We start from the raw sequence: 14,741 nt of genomic DNA, 5'->3' as shown, positions 1-14,741 counted from the left end.
TGGCAATTATGAATAATGGTGCTGCTATAGACAATGTTTATGTCTCCCCGAAATTCATATGTTGAAACAATCTCTAATGATGGTATTTGGAGGTGGGGTCTTTGTGAGGTGATCAAGTAATTGGAATAGAGCCCTAGTGAATGGGATTAGTGTCCTTATAAGAGACACCCCAGAGAGCTCCCTTTCCCCTTCACCATGTGAGGATGCAACAAAAAAGTGGCTATCTAGGAACCAGGAAGTGGACACTTACTAGATACCGAATCTGTGGATCCCTTGATCTTGGACTTCCCACCCTCCAAAGCTGTGAGAAACAAATTTCTGTTGTTTATAATCCATGCAGTCTATGGTATTCTGTTAAAGTAGTCTGAATGGACTAAGACAGCTGCCATAAATATCTGTGTGCAGGTTTTTTCATGGACATAAGTTTTCAGCTTATGTGGTAAATACCAAGGAACACAGTTGCTGGATCTTATGGTAAGAGTGTGGTTAGTTTTGTAAGAAACTGCCAAACTGTCTTCTAAAGTGGATACACCATTCTATGTTCCCACCATCAACGAATGAGAGTTCCTGTTGTTCCACATCTTCACCAGTATTTGATGGTGTCTGTGTTCTGAATTTTGGCCGTTCTGAGAGGTGTGTAATGGTACCTCGCTTGTTTTAATTTGCAATTCCCTAATGGCATATGCTGTTAAGCATCTTTTTATATATTTATTTGCCATCTGTATATCTTCTTTGGTGAAGTGTCTGTTCTCATTTTTAAATCAGATTGTTCCTTTTTTAATCATTGAGTTTTAAGAGCTTTTTGTTTACTTTAGATAACAGTCCTTTATCAGCTATGTCTTTTGCAAATATTTTCTCCCAGTCTGTAGCTTGTCTTCTCAGCCTCTTGACAGTGTCTTTTTCAGAGCAGATGTTTTTAATTTTAATGAAGTCCAACTTATCAATTCTTTTTTCATGAATTGTAGCTTTGGTGTTGTATCTAAAAGTCATCACCAAACTCAAGGTCATCTAGTTTTTCTCCTGTGTCATCTGCAAGTTTTATAGTTTTGTGTTTTACATTTAAGTCTAAGATCCATTTTGAATTAATGTTTGAAAAGGTGTAAAGTCTCTGCCTAGATTCATTTTTCTTGCATGTGGATGTCTCGTTGTTCCAGAATCATTTGTCAAAGAGACTTTCTTTTCTCCTTTGTGTTGCCTTTGTTCCTTTGTAAAAGGTTAGATGACTATATTTGTGTGAGTCTGTTTCTGGACTCTCTTCTTTCCATTGATCTATTTGTCTATTCTTTTGCCAATATCATACTCTTTTTTTTTTATAAATTTATTTATTTTATTTATTTATTGGCTGCATTGGGTCTTCGTTGCTGCACACGGGCGTTCTCCAGCTGCTGAGAGCGGGGGCTACTCTTCACTGTGGTGCGCAGGCTCCTCACTGTAGTGGCTTCCCTTGTTGTGGAGCACGGGCCCTAGGTGCGTGGGCTTCAATAGTTGCGGCACATGGGCTCAGTAGTTGTGGCTCATGGGCTCTAGAGCACAGGCTCAATAGTTGTGGTGCACGGGCTTAGTTGCTCCGTGGCATGTGAAATCTTCCCAGGGCAGGGCTCGAACCCGTGTCCCCTGCATTGGCAGGTGGATTCTTTACCACTGCGCCATCTAGAAAGTCCAATATCATACTCTCTTGATTACTATATTTTTATATTGTCTTGAAGTCGAGTAGTGTCAGTCTTTCAACTTTGTTCTTATTCAGTATTGGGCTAGCTATTCTGAGTCTTTTGCCTCTCTATATAAACTTTGAAATCAGTTTGTCAATATCCACAAAATAACTTGCTGGGATTTCAGTTGGGATTGTGTTGAATCTATAGGTCAAGTTAGGAAGAACAGGCATCTTGACAATACTGAGTCTTTCTATTCATGAACGTGGAATATCTCTCCACTTATTCAGTTCTTCCTTAATTTCTTTCATTAGAGTTTTATAGGTTTCCTTGTATAGATCTTCTACATATTTTGTTAGATTTATATCTAAGTATTTCATTTTGGGGGTGCTAATGTAAATGGTATTATGATTTTAATTTCAGATTCCAATTGTTCATTGCTGGTATATAGGAAAGCAATTGACTTTTGTGTATTGACCTTCTATCCTGCAAACTTGCTATAATCACATTAGTTCCAGTAGTTTTTTGGTCAATTCATTCAGATTTTCTGCATAAACAATTGTGTAATCCACGAACAAAGACAGCTTTATTTATTTCTTCCCATCTGTATACATTTATTTCCTTTTCTTTTATTGCATTAGCTAGGACTTCCAGTATGATGTTGAAAGAGTGGTGAGAGGGGATGTTGGAGGAGGTCACTGAAATGACATGACCGCTGGTTAACCTGTAAGCCGGACTTGAGCAATCAGAAGCTCCTCACTTCCTCCCCTTTCCTTGGAATGTGTGTTCTGCTTGCCTTCCCTATGCTAGAAGTTCCCCAAGTATGCAGCCTGAGATAGTAATGTGATGTTAAGACCATTTGGATTGTACATGACTGAACCCAGTTAAGTCCTCTGCATAAACTTCTAAGATAATGGTGGGAGGATTCAGAGATCTACTTGTGGCCACCCAAGACAAGCCTTGTAAGTTCCCTTGCTTATTTAAACTGCCACCCTGCCACCTACCAATCTGGAGTGATCTGCCTCTTTCTTTGGTTTCTCCTTGCCTTCCATGTAAGGGGGCCAGTTTGCAAACCATCAGGGTACATTCTTGTGTTATTCCTGATCTTAGTAAGAGAACTTCGGGTGTAACATCATTAAGTATGAGATTAGCTGTAGGTTTTTGGTAGTTTCTTTTTATCAAGTTAAGGACATTCCCCCTTATTTCCTGGTTTGCTGAGAATTTTTATAAATAAGAGATGTTGAATTTTGTCAAATGCTTTTTCTGCGTGTATTAATATGATCATGTGATTTTTATTCTTTAGGTTTTTCATGTAATGGATTACATTAATTGATTTTTTAATGTTGAATCAGTCTTATATATCTGGAATAAATTCCACTTGGTCATTATGTATAATTCTTTTTATCCATTGTTGGATTCAATTTGCTAATAATTTGTTGAGGAAGTTTACATCTATATTCATGAGAGATATTGGTCCATAATTTTATTTTCTTGTAATGTCTTTGTCTGGTTTTGGTATTAGGGTAATGCTGGCCTCGTAGAAGAAGTTAGGAACTATTCCCTCTCCTTCTAATTTCTGGATGAGATTGTAGAAAATTGGTATAATTTCTTCCTTAATTGTTTGGTAGAATTCACCAGTGAACCTATCTGGGCCTGGTACTTTTTCTGTTTTGGAAGGTTATTAATAATTTATTCAAATTCTTTAATAGAATAGGCCTATTCGGATTGTTTATTTCTTCTGGTGTAAGTTTACACAGATTGTGTCTTTCAAAGAATTGGTCCATTTTATCTAGGTTATCACATGTATGGGTAGAGAATTATTAGTATCCCTTTATTACCCTTTTAATACCCATGGGATCTGTAGTGATATACCTTCTCTCATTTCTGATACTAGAAATCTCTATCTTTCTTTTTTTCTTAGTTAGCATGGTTTATCGATCTTATTGATCTTTTGAAAGAACCAGCTTTTGGTTTCATTGATTTTCCCTATTGGTTTCCTGTTTTCAGTTTCATTGATTTCTGCTGTCATTTTAACTTATTTTCTTCTGACTACTTTGTATTTAATTTTCCCTCCTTTTTCTAGATTGCTTAGGTGGAAGCTTATTGATTTTAGATCTCTCTTCTTTTCTAATATATGCTTTTAATGCTATTAATTTCCCTATAGGTACTATTTTTGTTGCATCTCACAAATTTTGTTAAGTTGTATTTTCATTTTTATTTAGTTCAAAATATTTCTTAATTTCTCTTGAGATTTCTTATTTGGCCCTGTGATATTTAAAGTGTTTTGTTTAACCTACAAGTATTTTGCAGTTTTCCAAGTATTTTTCTCTTATTGATTTCTAGTTTGATTTCACTGTGGTCTGAGAGCATATATTGTATGATTTATTTTTTTAATCTATTAAGGTATGTATTATGGTCCCAGATATTGTCTATCTTGGTGAATGTTCCATGTAAGCTTGAGAAGAATGTGTATTCCACTGTTATTAGGTGACCAATGGTGCTGTTAAGTTCTCCTATGTCCTTTCTGATTTTCTGCCTGCTAGATCCATCCATTTCTGATAGAGGGGTATTAAAGTCTCCTACTCTAAGAGTGGATTTGCCTATTTCTTCTTTCAGTTCTATTAGTTTTTGCCTCATGTATTTTGATGTGCTGTTGTTAGGCACATACACATTAAAGCTTATGTCTTCTTGGAGAACTAACCCCTTTATCATTATGAAATGCTTTATCCCTGATAATTTTCCTTGCTTTGAAGTTTGCTCTATCTGAAATTAATATAGCCATTCCAGCTTTCTTTTTATTAGTATTAGCATAGTATATCTTTTTCTATTCCCTTACCTTTTTTTGTAAAGTGTTGTTATGTAAACAGTTACTAGAGCTATATGATCTGGGAGGGTGGGAGAGGGCTTGCGAGGGAGGCTCAATAGGGAGGGGATATGGGGATATATGTATAAACACAACTGATTCACTTTGTTGTACAGTGGAAACTGGCACAACATTGTAAAACAATTACACTCCAATAAAGATCTGAATGGCGGGGGAGTCAAGGAAGGGAGGGAATACAGGGATATGTGTATAAAAACAGATGATTGAACTTGGTGTACACCCAAAAAAATAAAAAAATAAATAAAAATTTTAAAAAAGATCTGAAAAAAAAAAACCTACATAATCTACATCTACAATCACTGGCCCTGTTACTTTTTATTTTCGATTTTTTTTTTGTGATAAAATACACATAACATAAAATTTACCATTATAGCCATTTTTAAGTGTATAATCCAGTGGCATTAAGAATATTCACATTGTTATGCAGCTATCACCACCATTCATCCCGTTAACACTTTTCACCTTGTAAAACTGAAACGATACTCATTAAACAATAATTCTCCATTCTCTCCTCCCACTAGTTCCCAACAACCACCATTACATTTTCTGCCTGTGTGATTTTTGACAACTCTAAATACTTCATATAAGTGGAACTATACAGTATTTGTCTGTTTATGACTGTCTTATTTCACTTAGCATAGCTCTCAAGTTTCTTCCACGTGGTAGCATATTGTGGAATTTCCTTCTTTTTTAAGGGTGAATAATATTCCATTGTATATATATAACACATTTTGCTTATGCTTTCATCTGTTGATGGACACGTGGGTTCCTTCCACATTTTAGCTGTTGTTAAAACCAGCTTTCTGGGCTTCCCTGGTGGCACAGTGGTTAAGAATCCACCTGCCAATGCAGGGGACGTGGGTCTGAGCCCTGCGCCGGGAAGATCCCACATGCTGTGGAGCAACTAAGCCCGTTAGCCACAACTACAGAGCCCGAGAACCACGACTACTGAGCCCATATGCCACAACTACTTGAGCCTGCGTGCCTAGAGTCCGTGCTCTGCAACAAGAGAAGCCACTGCAATGAGAAGCCTGTGCACCACAACAAAGAGTATCCCCTGCTCTCTGCAACTAAAGAAAGCCCATGCACAGCAACAAAGAGCAAACAGAGCCAAAAATAAAATAAGTAAAATAAATTAATTTTTTAAAAGGAAATAAATTAAAAAAAAAAACAAAACCCGCTTTTCTTCTGGGAATCTGGAATTTAGGTACATGCTAGACAGAGGATGACTATGTGACCATCCTCTAGTCGAAACCTTGGGTATTGATCTCTGATGAGTCCCCTGGTAGACGATATTTCACACATGTTGTCACAGCTTGTTGCTGGAGGAGTTGAGTGTGTCCTGTGTGACTCCACTGGGAGAGAACTCTTGGCAGCTTGTGCCTGGTTTTTTCTGGACTTTGGCCCCATATGCCTTTTCCCTTTGCTGATTTTACCTTGTATCCTTTCACTGTTAAAGCATAGTTATGAGTATGACTATATGATAAGTTCTCTGAGACCTCCTACAAATCACTGGACCTTGGGATGGACCTCCAATACACCATGTTACACAGACTGCCCATAAATGTTTCAAACCCCAGCAATTCTGTTATTTTCAGCGATACACCAGGTACACTTTGGAAGCTGACAATTGTTTAGAATACAGAGTAGGTATAAGTATGTATAATTGAAACCTAGAAAGTGGTTAAATATGTTTTGCCCTTCCTTTCCAGTTGCAGATATGTGTTGGGAGTTGGGATTCTTGGTGCTGTAACATCAAAACCAAAAGACAGAATCATTCTATTATTCTAGAAATCAATCCTTATTTTAAATGAAGAGACAATGAGTTTAATATACCTTTGTTATTGATTGATCATAAGTTTTTCCTTTATTCTCATTGAAAAACTTTTGTATAAATAAATTCATTATTACTTTTATGTCTTTTTCTGAAATTTTTAATAACTTTGATTTTCATTTTATTTATTATTGTAGTTACATTTTATTACTGGCAAGAGATCATGGTTTATGTGTTTAAGTTACCTCGCAATGGGAATGTAAGTTGGTACAGCCACTACGGAGAACAGTTTGGATGTTCCTTAAAAAACTAAAAATGGAACTAACATATGACCCAGCAATTCCACTACTGGGCATATACCCAGAGAACACCATAATCCAAAAAGAAACATGTACCATAATGTTCATTGCAGCACTATTTACAATAGCCAGGACATGGAAGCAACCTAAATGTCCATCAACAAATGAATGGATAAAGAAGATGTGGCACATATATACAATGGAATATTACTCAGCCATAACAAGGAGTGAAACTGAGTTATTTGTAGTGAGGTGGATGGATCTAGAGACTGTCATACAGAGTGAAGTAAGCTAGAAAGAGAAAAACAAATACCATATGCTAACGCATATATATGGAATCTAAAAAAATGGTACTGATGAACCCAGTGACAGGGCAAGAATAAAGATGCAGATGTAGAGAACAGACTTGAGGACACGGGGTGGTGGGGGAGGGGGCACAGGGGAAGCTGGGACAAAGTGAGAGAGAAGCATTGACATATAGATATATGACCGAATGTAAAATAGATAGCTCGTGGGAAGTTGCTGCATAACACAGGGAGATCACCTTGATGATGGGTGATGACTTACAGGGTTGGGATAGGGAGGGTGAAAGGGAGTTGCGGGAGGGAGGGGATATGGGGATATATATATAAATATAGCTGATTTGCTTTGTTGTACAGCAAAAACTGGCACAACAGTGTAAAGCAATTATATTCCAATAAAGAGCTTTAAAAAATAAAGTTATACTTCATAAAAAAAAGTGACCTTGCAAAACCATAAAAAGCAGGAAAAGAGAAGTTAATGGCAAAATTTCAATAAGTAAATATAGGTGATGGTACGTGGGATTTCATTATATTGTTCTTTACTTTTTTGTGCATGCTTGGAATTTTGAATAATAGAAAGGTTAGTTGAGAATTTCATTTCTGGCAATATGTCACACTTTGCTCACTAAACTATTAACTTTTCCGTGAGATAAGTATCTTAATATACTGCTTTTGTAAGAGTTAAGGGAAAATCCCCAAGCATTCACACATATGTATATACATACACATAAATAACATCATTGGGTAAAACCAAAATAGGGAACTGGGCAAAGCAGACCTGGGCAAATAGTCTAACAAAAGTTAGAGCAGCCCTGAGGGGGAAGTGCTAATATCAGCTCTGTAATTGTGAACCTAAGCGCTGGACCAGCTGTAGAATAGGGGAGCTGCTTCTGAGACTCCTGTATTGAGATGAGACTCCTGGAAGGATATGAAAGTGGTCCCCTACCAGCAGTGACTCCTGGCTTCTGGAAGATGCAGCAGCAACTCCTTTCTGAAGAGGTATCCCCTGTATCTTGGTGTCAAAAATGACCATGTACATTTTTAAAAGAGCCAAATAGGACTCTTTGCAAAAGACAAAATATTTAGATGCTGAGGGTTTCCATAGATTAGGATGAAGCTAATATGAGTTCACAATGATTATCAACACACAAAGAAACAAACCACCTTCCATGAGAATCAGCAGATATATACACCACCAAATGTAAAATAGATAGCTAGTGGGAAGCTCCTGCATAACACAGGGAGATCAACTCGATGATGGGTGATGACTTAGAGGGCTGGGATAGGGAAGGTGGGAGGGAGTCATGGGAGGGAGGGGATATGGGGATATGTGTATAAATACAGCTGATTCACTTTGTTGTACAGCAAAAACTGGCACAACAGTGTAAAGCAATTATATTCCAATAAAGAGCTAAAAAAGAAAAGAAGAATCAGCAGAAACACCATTTAGAATTTCAGACATTGAATTATCAATAAAGATTATTTAAATAACTATAACTATGTATTAAAGGTCTAAAGCACTTGTAGGTGCCAGGGTACACTGACAGCAAAGATCAGCTTCCATCAGCAAACTATTAAATCATTTGCCTTCCTGGATTAAAAAAAAAGTATTAATAGGTTATCCAAAATGACTTTTAAAAGAGTCACATAGAAGTTTTAGGAAACAAATACACAGTTGTTGAATTAAGGACTGGAGGAATGGACTTCCCTGGTGGCGCACTGGTTAAGAATCCGCCTGCCAATGCAGGGGACACAGATTCGATCCCTGGCCGGGGAAGATCCCACATGCCTGAGAGCAACTAAGCCCGTGCACCACAGCTACTGAAGCCCATGTGTCTGAAGCCTGTGCTTCTCAACAAGAGAAGCCACACGCAATGAGAAGCTCATGCACCACAACAAAGAGTAGCCCCTGTTCTCCGCAACTAGAGAAAGCCCACAGTCAGCCAAAAAATAAATTTAAAAAAAATGAAAAGACTAACAGTATCTTTGATGTACCTCAAAAACTGGTACAAGAGTGTAAAGCAATTATATTCCAATAAAGAGCCTAAAAAAACAAAACAAAACAGAAAAAAACCACGACAGGGAATATGGAAAAAGTGATATACCAAAAGATTCTGTAAAGTTTGTTATTGGAGAAAAGAGAACCAACAAAAACAACCAATTGAGGGAATAAATACAGAAGGTCTAGAAACAATTCCTTGTATATATGGAAGCTTACTATGTGATGAAGTTAGCATTTCAAGAAGTAGGATAATGATAATTCAATAAACGGTTTAAGGACAAAAAAAAAAAGAAAAGACTAACAGTAACAAGGGTTATTTATTAAAAAAAAAGACTGCAGGGATATGTTAAATAGCCACTTGCTCAATAGAGTACTATATACATATAACAATGTATATAGTACTCTTAAAAAGCAGACAGGAAAAAATAAATAAAATCATTAAAAGCAACAAACAAAATAAAATAAAATGGATGTATAACTTTGAACTAGCAAGAAAAAAATTAGCTATGGAAAGAAGGTAAGGAAGATACAAAGAAGTCATGGAAGTAATTAATGTGAAAAAAGATGTCTTAAGTATCTACATATGTAAAATAAATACAAGCAAGTTCCCTAGTGGCGCAGTGGTTAAGAATCTGCCTGCCAGTGCAGGGGACATGGGTTTGATCCCTGGCCCAGGAAGATCCCACATGTCTCGGAGCAACTAAGCCTGTGTGCCACAACTCTGAAGCCTGCTTGCCTAGAGCCCGGGCCCTGCAACAAGAGAAGCCACTGCAATGAGAAGTCCACACACCACAATGAAGAGTAGCCCCCACTCACCACAACTAGAGAAAACCTGCATGTGCAGCAACAAAGATGCAACACAGCCAAAAATAAATAAATAAATAAATTTATTAAATTAATAAATAAATGCATGCAGGACTTCTCTGGTGGTCCAGTGGTAAAGAATCTGTCCTGCAATGCAGGGGATGTGGGTTCGATCCCTGGTCAAGGAACTAAGATCCCAGATGCTGTGGGGCAACTAGGCCCATGTGCCTCAACTAGAGAGCCCATGTGCCTCAACTAGAGAGCCATGTGCTGCAGACTACAGAGTCCACACACTCTGGCGCCTGTGTGCCACAACTACAGAGCCCATACACCCTGGGGCCTGCACACCACAACTAGAGAAGAGAAAACCCACATGCCACAACTAGAGAGAAGCCCATGGGCCACAAGGAAAGATCTCACATGCTGCAACAAAGATCCCATGTGCCACAACTAAGACCTGAGGCAGCCAGGAAAAAAAAAAAAAGCCTCTAGTGCATGTTTAAAAAAAAAGAATACGTTTAATGCAAACGAATTAGAAGCACTTCTGGAGTGAAAGAGTAAGAATCTCTGAAAATCCACTCCTTCATAAAAGCATGAGAACACTGGCAAAAATTGTCAAAATCAACTTCTTTCAATATACTGTAAATTAATCAAAGAAAGGTTTGTGATAATCAGAGAAGTGTCTATTCAATAAAAACAGCTGAATCTTGGTAAGAACAGAACTTTGTGGTGTTTTAACTTGCTCTAGTCCCATTCCCCTCTCCCAGCTCCAAGGTAGCCTTGAAAAACAACAGCTTCACAACCATGGTTGTTGTGAAAATTAGCAATTTAGTAACCACTGGATGGGCAAGAGTAGGTTTGGAGCTCTACAAAAAGTCCCATTCCCAGAGAACTGTCATTATGTGACTTGTCTGACATCTCCTTTGGAAAGCTCCATTCTCAGGTCTTGGTTTTATTTGACCTGACTCAGAGCTCACGCTACAAAAAAACAGGGCATTTGCCAAAATAATCAGTGGCAATTCTCTAACATTGCAGCTGCCTGAAATGATGCTGCCAAGGCCATCAGCCTTCTCCTTGGGACAGGTGTCACTCAGGGGGGGATGGAGACACTGTCTGGAGCATGGCTCAACTGTGTAGTTGCCAGCTTTCCTCTGTGGAAAGCCAGGGGACTCTGTCAGGATCACACACAGCATCTAACAAGGCTCATACTTTTCAGACGGTCCCCTCCACCCCCATCCCTGTCCATCAAAGCAAGGCTTGCTTCTCTGCTCCCCTTCCTCCCTCATTTTCCCCCATGCTATCTAGGTGAGGGCGGGGTGGGTTCTGTCTATCACTGGTTCATTCCTCCCGCAGAGCAGTAGAGGTCTAATTAGTATCATCAGCTGGGCTCACCTTCCTTACCGTGTTTGGACAGATGAGTTAAGGAAATGTGAACATTTTAAGCTCCAAGTTTTTCAACCTTGACACCATCGACACTTTGGACTAGATAATTATTTGTTGAGAAGGGCTATCCTGTGCACTGTAGTACTTTTAGAAGCACCCTGGCCAGTAGCACCCCACAAGTCGTGACAATCAAAAATGTCTTCATAAGTCAGGCGGAGAAAGATAAATATATCACTTATATGTGGACTCTAAAAAAATGGTATAAGTGAACTTACTTACAAAATAGAAACAGATTCAGAGATTTCGAAGACAAACTTATGGTTACCAAAGAGGAAACGTGTGGGATGGAGGTAGGGATAAATTAGGAACTTGGGATTAACATACACACATCACTATATATAAAACAGGCAACCAACAAGGACCTACTGTATAGTACAGGGAACTCTACTCAATATTCTGGAACAACATACATGGGAAAACAATCTGAAAAAGGTGAATATACATACACATACGTGACTGAATCACTTTGCTGTAAGTCTGAAACTAACACAACATTGTAAATCAACTATACTCCAAGAAAATTATTTTTGAAAAGTTCAAACATTGCCAAATATCCCCTGGGAGCAAAATAGTTCCCAGTTGAGAATTGCTGTTTGAGTTAAATGGGTGTAGTTATCTTTGATCCTTGTCTCCTTTTGAACCCAAACTCACATATCATTATAATTAACATATCAATAAAACTTTCACTTCTGTTTCCAAGAGAAGAAAGATACGATGACGTACACACACTTATCACTAGCAATGGGGTTGTTGCCATCTGACTGGTGAGAAGTCCGGTTCCAAAATTCCACCTTGAGGGCTGCTTTCTGGGGCCACTCTTGGTACCAGCGTGCCTTAGTGTGGGTTCCTCATCCCATGTGAGTACTTTATTGGCAAGTGTAAGTCTAAGAATCAGGAGTGAAGGACAGGAGTTGTAAAACAGGGGAGGAAGGGGAGCCATCACAAGGGGGCGCTATTCAATTGGCCACTTCCAAAGGCATTTGGTTGTTTGATCCTGAAAGACAGTTTGAAAGGTGTATGAAATATCTGAGGAGAGACCATCTGAGGGGAAAAAGAGAGAAGCATGTATTCATCAGTGATTGACTCCATTGGTCAAAGATGTGTCCCATGAGGCCTTGACCCCTCCCCACTTCTGCACTTCTGGCTTGCACCTGTCCCGGTGTTGAACTGTTCCAGCAGTCCCACAACCCCAAGGTCACAAGCCCTGATACCAAAAGCGAGAAGCCTGAGATATAGACTTGAGGTGAAGCTCACTTAGGTAATTATACCTGCTGAAGCTGGAATAACATCAGTGGTGGTGAAATAACAGACAGATGAAGCCAAGAGGATCTGACACGGGGCATAAGTGTTTGATACACTTGCACATCTGAATTTGTGCGTTGCAGTTTATTCCTGGTACACATCCAACCCAAGTACCCTGTACATACATACACTAACCTCAGCTTTCTCTATATAAAATGAGGATAATCACCTCAAGCTTGCTGATTTTCTAAGAACTAGAGATTTGCGTCTAAAAAGCCTGATCACAATGTCCGTTCAATAAATACACTCTTCCTCTGTGTGTAATTATTTTATTAGTCAGAAGTAATATGTCGTTCCGACTGACCATCAGGGCCCAGGGTGGTGAGGCCAAAGTCACAGGTTCCACCTTGTGTAGCCAGTGAATGTGGCATACGCCGCTCAGACAGCCAGAACTGGATCACTCTCCAATTAGCCTCCGGTGAGCAACTATCGTATCCCTGCTTCTGGGCTGCCCTGAGGACCTGGAGACCAGAATCCTTCCTGATCCTTCCCCCGCAAAGCACTCACAGGTCGGCAAAGATGGGCAAACAATAACAGCTGCAGTGGCTTAGGCAAGCACAGGGGGCGACGGGCATAACAGAGGTCCTGGGAGGCGCAGGCAGGCTTTCTCCAGACGGAGGAAAGGGTACCGACATCTGGAGGGATGTGTAGGTGTTAACCAAGCAAAGGCTGTCCGTGGGGCAAAGCGGCGCCTGCTGTAGTCAAGGTGGTGGTCAGATGCCGTGGGAGGGCTTGGGGGTGAGTGAGGCCAGTGCCCGCCCACCCAGCACTGCCCCGAGGGCATAAGGCGGACCATCGCAGGAGTGGAGGAACAAACTACCATACTCACGGGGGTGTCCCTATGAACAGACATTGTCCTGCCCTGGATCACTCATTCAAAAACTCAAAAACTCATTGACTCGTTCTCCCTCACTGGTTAAATTCTTATGGCCAGACGGGAACTCTCCTGCACTGTTGGTGGGAATGTAAGTTGCTACAACCACTATGGAAAACAGTTTGGAGGTTCCTTAAAAAACTACAAATAGAACTACCATATGATCCAATAATCCCACTACTGGTCATATACCCAGAGAAAACCATAATCCAAAAAGAAACATGTACCGTAATGTTTATTGCAGCACTATTTACAATAGCCAGGACATGGAAGCAACCTAAATGCCCATCAACAAACGAATGGATAAAGACGATGTGGCATATATATACAATGGAATATTACTCAGCTATAAAAAGGGATGAGATGGAGCTATATGTAATGAGGTGGATAGATCTAGAGTCTGTCATACAGAGTGAAGTAAGCCAGAAAGAGAAAAACAAATATTGTATGCTAACTCATATATACGGAATCTAAAAAAAAAAAAAAAAGACAACGGGGGGGGGGGGGGCGGGGGGTGCGAAGGGGAAGCTGGGACGAAGTGAGAGAGTAGCACAGACATATATATACTACCAACTGTAAAATAGATAGCCAGTGGGAATTTGCTGTATAACAAAGGGAGATCAACTCCATGATGGGTGATGCCTTAGAGGGCTGGGGAGGGGAGGGAGGGGATATGGGGATATGTGTATAAATACAGCTGATTCACTTTGGTGTACCTCATAAGCTGGTACAAGCGTGTAAAGCAATTATATTCCAATAAAGAGCTTTAAAAAATACAATAAAATAAAATATTACCATATTACTATAAAAAAATTTTTTTCTATGGCCAAAAAAGAATGGGAGCATTGATGACATTTTTTCCTTTTCGCAATTGTCTTTCGTTAGGCTACTTTATAGTTCAATAAGAAAAGAGGTATAAACAAACATAGAGTAAGCCCCACCCTCTAGAGAATTCCCTGCGCCCCCCGCCCCCGGAGCGAGGCGAGCCCAGGCGGACCCTGCGCGCGTGGCCACCGCGCCGCCCCTTCCCCTGCCTCTTTCCGAGCCCGAGCCTCGCCCTCCGAGGGGCCGCGGAGGGAGCGAGCTCCGGACGCCGCTGCCCGCCGCGGGCTGGGGAAGCGGCTGTCTTTTTAAGGAGGCGGGGCTCTGCCCGGAGGAGGCGGAGGAGGTCTGCCCCCCGGATCTCCGGTTTCCGGCAACTCGGCGGGAGCAGAACCTGCACGGAGGATCCGAGGCCCGAGGCGTCCCCGGGACCGGCTGGACGCCGAGCCCCCCGAGGTGAGGCGGCGGGGTCTGTGGGGCCGGCCCGGGACTGAGGGAGCCGGGGATCTCCTGCCCACCGGGTCGCTGCGGCCCAGCTCCTCCTCCTCAAACCCTGTACGTGCTTCTTGGGCAGCTCTTTCCCAGA

At 40.4% G+C, this 14,741-nt stretch overlaps 1 protein-coding gene across 2 annotated transcripts in view; it reads left to right on the top strand.

Annotated features, from left to right (window-relative positions):
* The first annotated feature begins 14,471 nt into the window (after positions 1-14,471).
* Positions 14,472-14,741, top strand: part of YIPF1 (Yip1 domain family member 1) — a 34,599-nt gene continuing 34,329 nt past the window's right edge. The window contains exon 1 of one of the 2 annotated variants that reach the window (XM_057711322.1): positions 14,472-14,611. The gene's annotated coding sequence lies outside the window, so the exon portion shown is untranslated. The remainder of the gene's footprint in view (positions 14,612-14,741) is intronic. The other variant, XM_057711332.1, reaches the window with a different exon arrangement.

This window comes from Hippopotamus amphibius, chromosome 1, assembly GCF_030028045.1.
Source record: "Hippopotamus amphibius kiboko isolate mHipAmp2 chromosome 1, mHipAmp2.hap2, whole genome shotgun sequence".
Taxonomy (NCBI): Eukaryota; Metazoa; Chordata; class Mammalia; order Artiodactyla; family Hippopotamidae; genus Hippopotamus; species Hippopotamus amphibius.
The sequence above is the reverse complement of the archived record's forward strand: the minus strand, read 5'-3'. Positions and strand labels throughout refer to the sequence as shown.